Source organism: Vespula pensylvanica, chromosome 11, assembly GCF_014466175.1.
Source record: "Vespula pensylvanica isolate Volc-1 chromosome 11, ASM1446617v1, whole genome shotgun sequence".
In the NCBI taxonomy this organism is placed as follows: Eukaryota; Metazoa; Arthropoda; class Insecta; order Hymenoptera; family Vespidae; genus Vespula; species Vespula pensylvanica.
Window position 1 is genome coordinate 6,247,743 of NC_057695.1, and position 12,772 is coordinate 6,260,514.

A 12,772-nucleotide genomic window follows, 5' to 3' on the forward strand; every position below is an offset into this window, starting at 1 on the left:
TATATATATGTACGTATGTATGTGTGTATATATGTGCATGGGTTTACTACGCGCGTGCTGCTTCTGGACAGACTACGCGGAGTTTGAGGTTAGGAACAGTCGTATTCGTCATTTACTCTCCGTCTACTAGTACTATCGGTCGATTCGATCTGTGTGCAGCGGTAGTAACAACAGCAATAGTAACAACAGCAGCATTATCAGCATTAACAACAACAACAGCAGCAGCAGTAGCAGCAAGGTGGTGTTATTCTTTCGAACTGGTGTGAGAATTATATATATATATATATATATTCGTAAGCGTCCGTGCACGTAGTACATCACACCATACCGCATACAATATACAACATACATACATATATACATACATACACGTACGCACACACATATTATATATATGTTCGAAGGAAAAAGAAAGAGAGAAAAAAAGAGGGTAGATAGTAGACGTCGCTTGAATCACTGAAGCACTGCCTGGTGAGACGAAGACGAACGACAGCCGATAAAGCGAAAAGAGTTAAACGTCGAAGAGTAAAGAGTAAGAAGGATAGAGGAAAGCGAGAGGGGTACACGACCATCGGTTATGTTCAACTGTAAAGAAGAAGAAGAAGAAGAGAGGAGGCAAAGCTAATGGCTCTTAGGATAGAAGGAAAAGAACACTGAACGGGTCATACCAATGACGTAAAAGGTAACGGATCTTTTTTTTCTTTTTCTTTTTCTTTTTCTTTCTCTCCTTTGTTTTCTTTTTGTTTTACAAATATGTATGTATACGCGTTTGATTTTTTTTTTTTTGTTTTCTGTCCTCTTCCTTTTTTTTCTCTCTTTCTTTCTTTTTTCTTTAAAACGATATATAACATTCGAGACGTAGTAATTCGTTACTCCCTCGACGAGAACGGAATAACAGATCGATATGGAATTATAACATTATTCTCTGGAAATTGATCGAATTTTCTTTTCTTTCGTCAGTGTTGATCGGTAGACATTTTGTATATTGCTTTGATATATACAAGTTCGTATAAATGGAGAGACGTCGTATGTAACTATTTACGCGTATTACGTAGTTCACGAAGAGGTTAGGATTTTCGTTTTTATGTTTACGTCAGAGTTTAATGTCTAAGCTTGTGTATGTATACATATATATTTTTCTCTCATTCTCACTCTCTCTCTCTCTCTCTCTCTCTCTCTCGTTTTTAACCAAACTTCAAGGTTATCGATGTATTTTTTTTTTTTAATCAATGATATATTTATACAATATATATAAATATATATATATATATATACATATATATAGTCGATAAAAATCGATATTTCGTTACGTTCCTTTCTCATGTAACTAGATACCGGATAAATCTATCGAGTATTACGTAGTTCGTATCGATTCTTTTGTGCCACGTACGTTAAAAGGACTCTCTTTTCTCTTTCTGTCTCTGTCTATCTTTCTCTTTCTCTCTCTCTCTCTCTCTATCTCTATCTCTATCTTTCTCTTTCTCTTTCTGTCTTCGTCTCTCACATATTTTCTTATAAAAGTCGATTATCTTTCGTAATAACGAAGTCAATCATTTGCCTCTATTAGGTCATTCGCATCGACAGTACGATCATTTTCTTATACGATGGAAACTCGATTTTAACTAACGTTATATGTCGTAAGCATTTGTCTATGTCGTCTATTATCTATTAATTGACATAACCTTTAACGTAAAAACGTTAGTTTAGCTTTTAAACGAAAATTATTCTATCGCGTTGTTAAGAATTTCAACTGTTCGATTTGTGCTCTGTGTAGGATATATAATTTTTTTTTTTTATAATTCTACTTCTCCTTTTCATCTTTCTCCTCTTTCTCTTTCTCTCCAATTCCTTCTTGTCGCGGTATTTAGAGATGCTTCATTAAAGTAAATTAAAGGTTGGCTAACCTTCGTCGAAGCGTAGATTTTCACCGAGTATCATATTGGCTGTGTTACAACGTCAGGTTTGTTATTAAATTTAAAGATCGTATATAAGAATCGTGAGCCGATCGTTAAAGAAAATTCTATTTCTCGTTTAAGCCGATCTTCAAAAGTATTATAACGATATTAAATATTCGATATTATTTAACGATAACAATTCTATGAATTACGATAAATATTGTGGAAATCATTCGCTAAAAAAAAAGTGTCCTATCGTGTATAAAACTAACCTAAAATTGTGCGTTATATGGGAAACGAAAATAAGTAATTTTACATCGTCGTGCATCGTCTTATGAAAATTAGAGAAAATATTATTTCGTGAAGTAATAATAACATATTTGGTATTCGATATTATCTATCGATAATAATTCGATGAATTATAATAAATATTCGAATTCTTTCGATGAAAAAAGAATTGATATCGCATGCGTGTATAAAACTAACCTAAAATTGCATATTATATGGGAAATAAGAAGAAGTGATTTTTAGATCGTGTATCGTAGTATCGTTGTATGAAGATTAAAGAAGATACTATTTCTTGTTATACTAATCTTCGAAAAGTAATATATTAAGTATTCGATATTATCTATCGATAACGATTCGATGATTTACGATAAATATCGCAATTCTTTCGGTAAAAAAAGAAATGCTGTCGTATGCGTGTATACTGCTAACCTAAAACTGCATATTATATGGAAAATAAGAAGAGGCCTTACCTTAGATCGTGCATCGTTATACGAAGATTAAAGAAAATTCTACTTCCTGTTAAACTGATCTTCGAAAGGTAATATATTAATTACTCGATATTATTTATTGATAACAATTTGACGAATTAGGCTACATCGATGATAAATATCAGAATTCGTTCTGTAAAAAAAAGAAATATCCTCGTATATTCCTATAAAGCTAACCTAAGATTTATATATTATATGAGAAATAATATGTAACGTTCGATATCGTTTCAATCCTTGTCGCGTTGTAGTTAAAAAAAAAAAGTTGTTTCTCCTCTTAATAGATTTTCGATTACGATTAATGTCTATCAATAATAATTCGACAATAAATCGAGTTAATACATGAGAATGTATACGATAAAAAAGAATATATAAAAAAAGATGCGATCATCGTACGTTCATTGGGCTAACCTAAAATTATTTTCATATTATACGTATAAAGAAGATCCTAGGATATGTAGTATTAAAGAAAGAAAGGAGAAAAAAAAAAAGAAATTACGTAACGGGTAAATAACCTAAAATAACGTTACTTTAATTTATTATACGACAAAGAAAGAACCAAAAAGGGATTAGTATACATAAATTCGAGAATGTTTGAGAATTGAAAACAAGAGTAACATGATTTAAATGAATAACCTAAAATTACGTTACTCGTCATTTATTATACCTACATTAAAGAAAAAAAAAGGAGAGAGAGAGAGAGAGAGAAAAGAAAAGAAAGAGATAGAAATACAGAAAGAAATAGAGAGAAAGAGACAGAGAGAGAGAGAGAGAGAAAGAGAGAGAGGGACATGAAAGAGAAAAAAAAGCTTGCATTCGTTTTTTTTTTTCTTTTTCATTTTTACGTTCTTAGAGGATCTCAATTATAATTGAGAAATAGCAGCACGTAAGAGCAGTCGTTGGAGCATCATCTTCGTAGAGAACTCCCGAGCATCGTCGGTTTAACTTGAGCGTGTGTAAAGGCACTTTATCGGGTAGACGTCGACGTAAACATACGGGATGTAGAAGCTGCTTTTGCACGCGTATGAAAGAGAGAGAGATAAAAAGAAAGAGATAGATAGATAGATAGATAGAGAGAGAGACAGAGAGAGAGAGAGAGAGAGAGGAGAGAGAAAGATAGAGAGACAGAAATAAAGATAGAGATAGAGAAAGACATATATATATATATATATATATATATATATATATCCGTGCACGAGAGTCAGAGTCGCGCACGGAAACGTGACGGTCTCGTACTACCTGTTATACCCAGGTTCGTTCCCACGGTTCACGCGTGGCTTTCGAGCCCGTGTGTCTCGACCCGTTTTCTCTAGCGTGCGTGCGTGTACAAGCACGGGATATTCGTGAGAGAACCCTAACGCCGAATTAGTTTCCTTTTCATATATTTCTCTTTCTGTTTCTCTTTCATTCATTCATTCATTCATTCATTCTTACGTTATATCTTTTATTTCTTCAGTTTTCTTTAGTTTTCTTTAGTTTCTTTATAGTTTCTTACTTGTTTACTTTTCATTTCTACTTTTATTTATGTACGTCCAATGAAACTACGATCTATATGCCAACTCATCGATTTCTTTCTTTTTTCTTTTTCTTTTTTTTTCTTTCTTTTTTTTTTTTTTTGTAATTGATTCTCGTTGCAAACTCGTTAAATTTCATATCGAAGTTTTCTAAGAATTAAAAGTTTTTTCTTTTTCTTTCTATCTTTTTTTCTTCTTCTTCTTTTTTTTTTTTTGTAGTTTAGTCGATGAATATAATCGGTCGATTGTTAGTTTAAGAATAGGTTGAATATTTCGTTAGAGGAGGAATAGAAAAGTTTAAAAAAAAAAGAAGGGAATGAATATGTATCAACTAAAAGTTTCGTTATCTCGTGCTTCTGAAATATTTGAAGATTTTTAAAAGGTCGAGGTAAAATAATTGATTACCGGTTGAATCGAAAGTTTGAGGACTTTTTTTTTTTTTTTTTAAATTTTATCATAGTACTTCTCTCTCTCTCTCTCGCTCTCTCTCTCTTTCTTTTTTTCTTTTTTATTGATTGGATATTTTAATCAATTATTTTTTGAGAAATTATTAAGCAAGTATGTATAATAATCAACGAAATATTTTATTATCAACGTGTATAATTATATGTAGTACATACTTTCGTATTTAAAGAATCTTTTAAGAGGTAATTAAGAAAAATGAAAACATAAAACAATCGTAGAATATGTGTAATTGTTACTATGATAGGACTGTTAATTGAGAACAACAATATGAAAATTAATTTATGATAATCAAACTAATAATAATTTATAAAACTCGATATACAAAGTCTCCATTATTATTTTTTTATATGTATAATCGACATTTTTTAATCATATTTCTTCGTACAGTTTATCAAATTTAAAGTGTTATTTAATGTAATTTTTGTTCGTAGTTCTTCTGAATTTCAATTTCGCTGATATTAGTATTACTATTTCTTTGTCTACATGAAAGACATTAATATCTCGTTAATTATTAACTTTAGATCTTTACTTGTTTAATAGTTCTTCAAGGATGATTGATTAAAATATATAACTAATTTAATAGGTCAACTTTTTATAAGAAAAATTATAGATTATTAAACTTTCGGTTTAAATGAAAGTAAGATATTTTATATCGTAGTCTTAAAACGTTTTACACGTGAAATCGTAAAACTCTCCTTAATATATATGTGTGTGTGTGTATATATACATATATATATATTTCTTTTTTGCTTCTAACAAAGGAGATGTTTAACTACGCTCTTTAATTTATTATTATCCTATATAGCATACTATATAAGATATTGAGATTGTGAGAATAAATATAAAAGTTCTCATAGGATTATAAATTTTATTATCTTGAAATTATTATCTTAAATTTATTCATTTATTATTTAATTTAATTCGACCGAACAGGACACTCTTTTTTTTTTTTTTTTGCGATTAATAATTTTTCTTTTTTGCCTTTATCACTTTTATTTCTATTTGTAGTTACGCACACTTTTACATTTGTATCGTATTTTTATTTGTAACGAATTAACAATTATGAAAGTCGTAGATAATGAAATCTTTTTATAGAGATGGGAAAATCGAGGTTATCGTACTCGAACAAGTTTCTCTTTTTCTTAGTTATATTTATTTTCCTCTTTCTTTTCTTTCTATCATTATCATAATAATTAAGAGTTTTCAAAGAATTGTTATCTTTTAATTCGAGTAATTGACGATCAGTATATATATCTACATATATAACGAATTGCCGATGTTAATAATATTATAATGATTTTAAGATAATAAGAATTTTTTATTACACTATCGAATCTCTCTTTTTTAAAATATTATCAGCAAATTGATTTTAAATGTCCTCATCATTGACATTCCTTAAGGCTTTATATATCCGTTTATTTTTATATTTGATAATTTTTCAACGAAATTAAGCTTTCTTTGTTTGAACGATGAATTGAATACGTATGTATGTCTGTAATTAATTGTTTAATTTAATAATATTTATTAAAGATGGCATAGATAATACGATCTTTATTGCACATGAGAAAATTGAGGTTATGTTATTGTAGCGAATTTCTCTTACTCATGATCTCTTTCTTTTCTTTCTATTTAGACTTCTTATATCGTGAGAACTTAGAACTGTATCTTTTAATTAATTGTCTTCAAATATCTCCATTGTCAACCGTAAGATTTCTAAATATTCTTCTTTTTTCATATTTAATATCTTTCTAAGAATTATCTTTCAATTTGAATAGTCAACGATATATATCATATATTCTCTGTCTAATCATATCAGATAAGATTCAAAAATATCTTGAAAAATATACGATTTTTGAGATATCTATTAAAATTAACATATTTTTCTTTTGTAATGAAGATATTTTAATGGTTTTTTTATTTTGTTTTATTTTATTTTATCTTATTTTATTGTGAAATATATGTAGTTTTACGTGAGATAAAGACGTGATAAAAGTTTATACGGTAATAGTGAAATAAACAATTTTTTATTTTTCTTTTTTTTTTTCTTTTTTTCTTTCTGTGGAAACATTAAAAATTACATATACTTTCGCAATAACATCTCAGACAAAATTTGATAAAACACACGTATTTCTATTCGACAAGTGTATATAAATAATCATTACTAATATAACAAATTTAAATGATATGAACGAACATAAATAATGAACATAATAAAGTGAAATTATTTCACAAAAATAAAATCTCGTTACAACTGTTTGGATTATATTGAAATTTCAAAAAGGTCGATATATTTTTCGGCTTAAGATATATCTCGGGAATTTCGTGGGGATATATCGTTTCTACGGTACTAAAAGGTTTAAAAGAAAAAAAAAAAATATATATATATATTTCCTATCGCTTCCTTAACAAACGAGACATTCAACTTAATAAAAGCCCTTAATTTATTATCAACCAGTATATAGAAGCTTTCCTCCTTTTATCTCGATAAAACGTTAGAAAATATTGTGCGGATCGAGGATTTTAGCGACTACCAATCCGATTATTCCCTGTTCGACATAAGGCTCGTGACATAAAAAACTCGTGAGTCACGAGTTCGAAAATGTTGTTTCGTTGAACTCCTTGGAAGTAAGTACTAACGAAAGAGAAAGAAAGACAGACAGAGAGAAAGAGAAAGAGAGAGAGGAAATATCCCGTTTAGTGGAAACTAAGATAAAACTGAGCACTCTAATGGTTCTCCGCGGATTACTATACTCCTTTCGATAAGAAAGAAAAAAAAAAAAAATAAGAAAACTAAGAAAAAGAAGAAGAAGAAGAAGAGAAGGAGGAGGAGAACAACGACGATGGGCAGCAGCTTCATGTCGGCGTATCTGCATGGAAGCTGGTGACTCACGAAGCTTCTAAAAGTAGTCGTTTACCGATAAACAGGCTCTCCTATCGCGAGTAGTCACGTTCAACTTGAAAAACTCACGGATAATTTTTTGAAGGGGGTGGAAGGGGTTGGTGGAGGGTGAGGTAAAGTTAGGCGAAGTAAAGGGGAAAAGTAAAATGGACGCATTTCTTTCTTTTTCTCTTTCTTTCTTTCTTTCTTTCTTTCTTTTTCTTTTTCTTTTTTTCTTGATCTTTCATACTTTTGTATATCTTATATTTATATCTTCTTTTATTTGATTAATAGAAAATTCATTATTAGATTAATGAATATCTGTTAGGTACGTCTAATTCTGTCTTTACTCGATGTATACGTTTTTAAATAATACGTGTAAATATACAGACATACTGTGTTTGTGACAAATGGAGAGCTGAACTAAAATAACATAAAATAATGTCAGCGAAAATAATATAAAATTTATGAAAGATCGTGTCTTGATGAAATTTTGTCGTCTTTACGTTTTTGCATTTATTTTTATTTTCATAAACATTGCACACGTGGATATATATATATATATATATATATATATATATATATATATATTGTTATATAAGGTAAATTATCATTTGGAAAGAAAACTGAGCATATTAGCAATTCATAAATTAGGTCAAAACTTCGAAATATGGTATAAAATTTGTAGAATTAAGCTAAATGATTACGAGTCGTCGTAACACGTAACGAGATTTTATTCGTTGTATTATACTTTTTGTTTTCTTCCTTTCTTTCTTTTTTTTTTTTTTTTTTCCTGTCAATTAACGCACGTACCAGTTTGCGTAAGACCAATTATAATCGGCATAAAAAAAAATAACACAGAGCTGAATAATCCGAAACAAGCGTCGCATTTACTGTAATACGTAACAGACTTTTTTCTTTTTTCTTTTTTCTTTAGAATTTTTTATTAAAAATTTCGATAGATCGCATGTTAAATCAAAACAAATTGTATAAAGAGAAAGAATGAAAATGTTTTTTTTTTCTTTTTTTTTTTTTTTTCGTATTAAATCGAAATCGTGTGAAAAAGATCGCGTAAAAAACAGAATCGTAGGCGTATTAAAAGTTTCTATATGATCAAAGTACTGTCAATTTTGTGTTATAGATAATTTTTGTTTAGACACGAAGAAAAGAAAATTAGATTATAGACGTAGAGTTGTTTTTGAAAAACGTATGCAAACGATATAATTATTTGTCTCAATTCACTTCAATTAATTAATAGAATATTGATATTAACAAAGTACATAAATTATAATACAAATTTATAATTGTATTATATATAATTTTATAACATAATTTTTCCAATCATAGAAAATAAGAAATATGATTCAATTCTAATTTAATAATACTTACAAATATATAATTTCTACCAAAACAAAAAAACGACCCCCCCACCTCTTACCCAAAAAAAAAAGAAAGAAAACAAAAATTAAACGATCGACTTCGAATTTCTTTAAAAAAAAATTCTATAGAAAGAATACACCTACTAACAAAACTACTTTTCGTTTCCTCTAACTAAAATCCAAATAATCATTAATAAACAATCGTTGAAGAAAGAATGCTCGACAAAATCGATAACTACTAAATAAATCAATTCGATTACAAATAATACGAACAACAATTATAATAAATTTTACGAATAATCAATTAAATCGATATCGAATAAATCTCAAGAAAGAACAAAGAAGAATAAAAGACGATTCCGCGTTCGTTCGTGCGTAAGATAGATAAACGGACAAACAAATAGACAAACAAACAAACAAACAAACAAACAAACAAACAAACAGATAGTTAGACGGACATACAGAGAAAGTGTAAGATGATGGTCAAAGGAAATGGAAAGGAAGTTACTCTCGCTTGGAGTTACGTTTCATCGATCCAACGATCCTACGAGCGATCAAGCATCGCGAAGAGAAACCAACCTCTCTTTCATCTTTTTAACATCTTGAAAGCCGGAGCAGGAAATCGCGAGAAAGTCTCGCATAATGCGGCTTCTTAGGGAGAAAAATATTCAGACGGGAAGTATTGAGTCACATTTTAGAGAGAGACAGAGAGAAAAAGAAAGAGAGAGAGAGAGAGAGAGAGAGAAAGAGAGAGAAAGAGAAAGAGTTACGCAAAACCTTTCACGGTGGTTGGATCAAAGAAATTACGAAGGAATAACCCTTCCCTCCTCTCTACTCCCCCTCAATCTCTATCTCTTTCTTTCTTATAACTCATATATGCGTGTGTGCACTCGAATCGAACGAGACACGTAGAGATCTTGATAAATTCGTTGCTTTCTCTCTCTCTCTCTCTCTCTCTCTCTCTCTCTCTCTCTCTCTCTCTCTCTCTCTCTTTTTTCTCATTATATTCGTCTCTCTTCTACTTTCTGATAATATGTATTTGCCTCTACCCATGTGTGTAATCATGCGGAAAAAAAAACGTGCATCATATTCTCGTTTATTCGTTTATTCGTTCGTTCGTTCGTTCGTTTTTAAAAACCATTGCGTTTATACGTGAACGAAACTCATTTTATTCTTGTTTTCTTCTTTCTTTCTTTCTTTTTTTTTATGATTATTATTTTTTTTTTTTAATATTTATCTTGTTGATTTATTCTTGAATAACTCGTTCTCGAACGATCTAGACTTTTCTTTTTTTTTTATGTATCCACTTCCGATGGTATCCACGTACTTTAAGTTCGTTTATATATCGTACCTCCTACGTAGCTAATTACAATTTGATTGTCCGTAAGGAAAGAGATTTGATTAGAAGAAAATGGTAGTATTAGCGTGAGGAGGGCTCGATGATTCTTTTCTTTTTTTTTTCCTTCTTTTTTCTTCTTTTTATCTTTTTCTTTCTCTTATTTCTGGAATTATCGGGTAATTACTTATATATATATATATATGCGTGTGTGTGTGTGTATGTGTGTGTGTGTATACACAAGATAAACACACACACGAATGTATAGAAATCGTTTTTCGATAATGTAATGATATTGGTTGGTCAAGTCTATCGTTTGACGATAAATTTGTAAAATTTTAAACGAGTATGTTGTATATACGTATCGTATCGTATTATTCATCGAAAAAGAGAGAGATAGAACGATAGAGATAGGATATATAACAATAGATCTAACGATATGAATTCTGTCCATTTTATATTTGCAAGATTCGGTCTAATTATATTAAAAAGAAAAAGAAAAAAATTACGTATTATACAAAATAAAGTTACGTTTGGTGTCGACAATTTCTTTTTTTTCTTTTTTTTTTTTTTTCCAATCAAGTTTCATTTGTAGATAATTTCCAACGAATAAAGTTTCATCATATTATTCGTTTTGAATTAATTAATTAAAAAAAAAAAAAAAAAAGGAAAACACTACAACGCGTTACTTGGTAACAATTAAATTAGAGAATTGCAATAAAATTGATATATCGAAAACAAAAAATTATTATTGCTTCTTTTTTTTTTATTTCTCTTTCCTTTTTCTTTTTCTTTTTTTTTATTTCATTTTACTTTTATTTTAAGAAATGGATAGAATTTTTTCGATAGGTTATACACACACACACACACACACACACATACACACATATATAAAGAAAAAGAGAAAGAGAAAGAAAGATTATACCAAAGTTGAGTTTATCCAGACAGGTAGTCTTTAAGTTCGCTCGTGCTTGGGAGGTTTGGCCGATCGGTTTGCTTTGAGCCTAAGTCGTCCTCTCTTTCTTGGAGCGTTCATCTTTATTTTCTCTCCCTCTCCCTCTCCCTCTCTCTTTCTCTCTCTCTCTCTTTCTCTTTTTTCTTATTCTTTTTCTTTACTTACCTACCTACCTACCCACCTTTTCCATCTCGTTCTTTCTTCTTTCTTCCACGTGAAAGACGGAATCGCGTGACCGCCTACCTACCTGCTAACTTCAAATTACTTTCTTGGAAGAAGTGAGGAATACCGTTTCCCACACCAACATTTTTCGATACTCACCCTCTTCTTTTCTTTTCTTCTGCATCTTCTTCTTCCTCTTCCTCTTCCTCTTTCACTAGTTCTTTTTTTTCTTTTTCATTCCGGTAATAATAATTTCTACTTCATGAAAATTCTCTCTTTCTCTCTCTCTCTCTCTCTCTCTCTCTCTCTCTCTCTCTCTCTCTCTCTCTCTCTCTCTCTCTCTCTCTAATATGATATTTTTATAATTAATTTATGAATTTAGTTAAAATTAATTATTTAATTAATATTAATATAATATTTAGAATTTAGGAATATATATATATATATATAGATTATATATAGGATATAATATAATAGGATTTATATAGGAATTATATATATATATGTATGTATGTATATATATATAAATAATAAATGTTACATTATGAAAAAATAAGTTAAAAATAGAAAATATAGTCTTTGCGTATGAGGTTCCGTATTCGGGAAAAGAAAAGTCAAGATCTATACGATATATATTTACTTACGGTTACTTTCAATTTGATATATATATATATGTATATACGTATTTGTGTATGTATATGTATATATATATATATCCCTTTATTGCATCTCTAAATCAGATTTATCGAAGAAATATTTCTCACTCTCTTTCCCTTTTAATATTTTATTTCATCCTAAACCTTTCTTATGATAAATCTTGAACTGTATATCGAAATTTTAAACGAATAGTTTTTAATTATTTCGCAAGCTAGATAGATATTAACAATAAATAAATTAAATAAATTAATATATATATATATATAAAATATTTACATTTTAATTGTGTAAAAAAAAAAAGGATAAGAAAAGAAAAACGAATGAAAATAGCAAAATAACTATTAATTTTTATCATTTTTCATAGAACGTCATAGTTTAGAAAACACTGCTTTCAAATTCGTCTTATAAATACTCTCGCTTTTTATACTTTATTTATAGCACTGTTCATTTATTTTTATACCCGTTATAATCCTCGTGCAACCGTGAAGCTGATGTAATAATTTTTCTTTTTATTTTTACGAAAATTGCTTGCTCACAAATATTTAGGTCAAAGTGACGATAAGGCAAATAATGCGGAACGTGTCGTCCTCGCTTTTTTTTTCTTCACTTTTTTTTTACGAAAAAAAAAAAAAGGTAAAACAAGTATTGTTCGAACAATGAGTTTTATCAGTTTTATTCACACAAAATTTCTCTCTTGATAAACGAAAAACAAACGTTCTTTTTCTCTTCTTTTACTTTAAAAATTTTTCTTTTCTTTT

General features: G+C 29.2%; 1 protein-coding gene across 3 annotated transcripts in view; it reads left to right on the top strand.

Annotated features, from left to right (window-relative positions):
- The first annotated feature begins 306 nt into the window (after positions 1–306).
- LOC122633164 (MICAL-like protein 1) overlaps positions 307–12,772 on the top strand; it is a 59,501-nt gene continuing 47,035 nt past the window's right edge. For all 3 annotated transcript variants that reach the window (XM_043820755.1, XM_043820756.1, XM_043820754.1), the window contains exon 1: positions 307–682. The gene's annotated coding sequence lies outside the window, so the exon portion shown is untranslated. The remainder of the gene's footprint in view (positions 683–12,772) is intronic.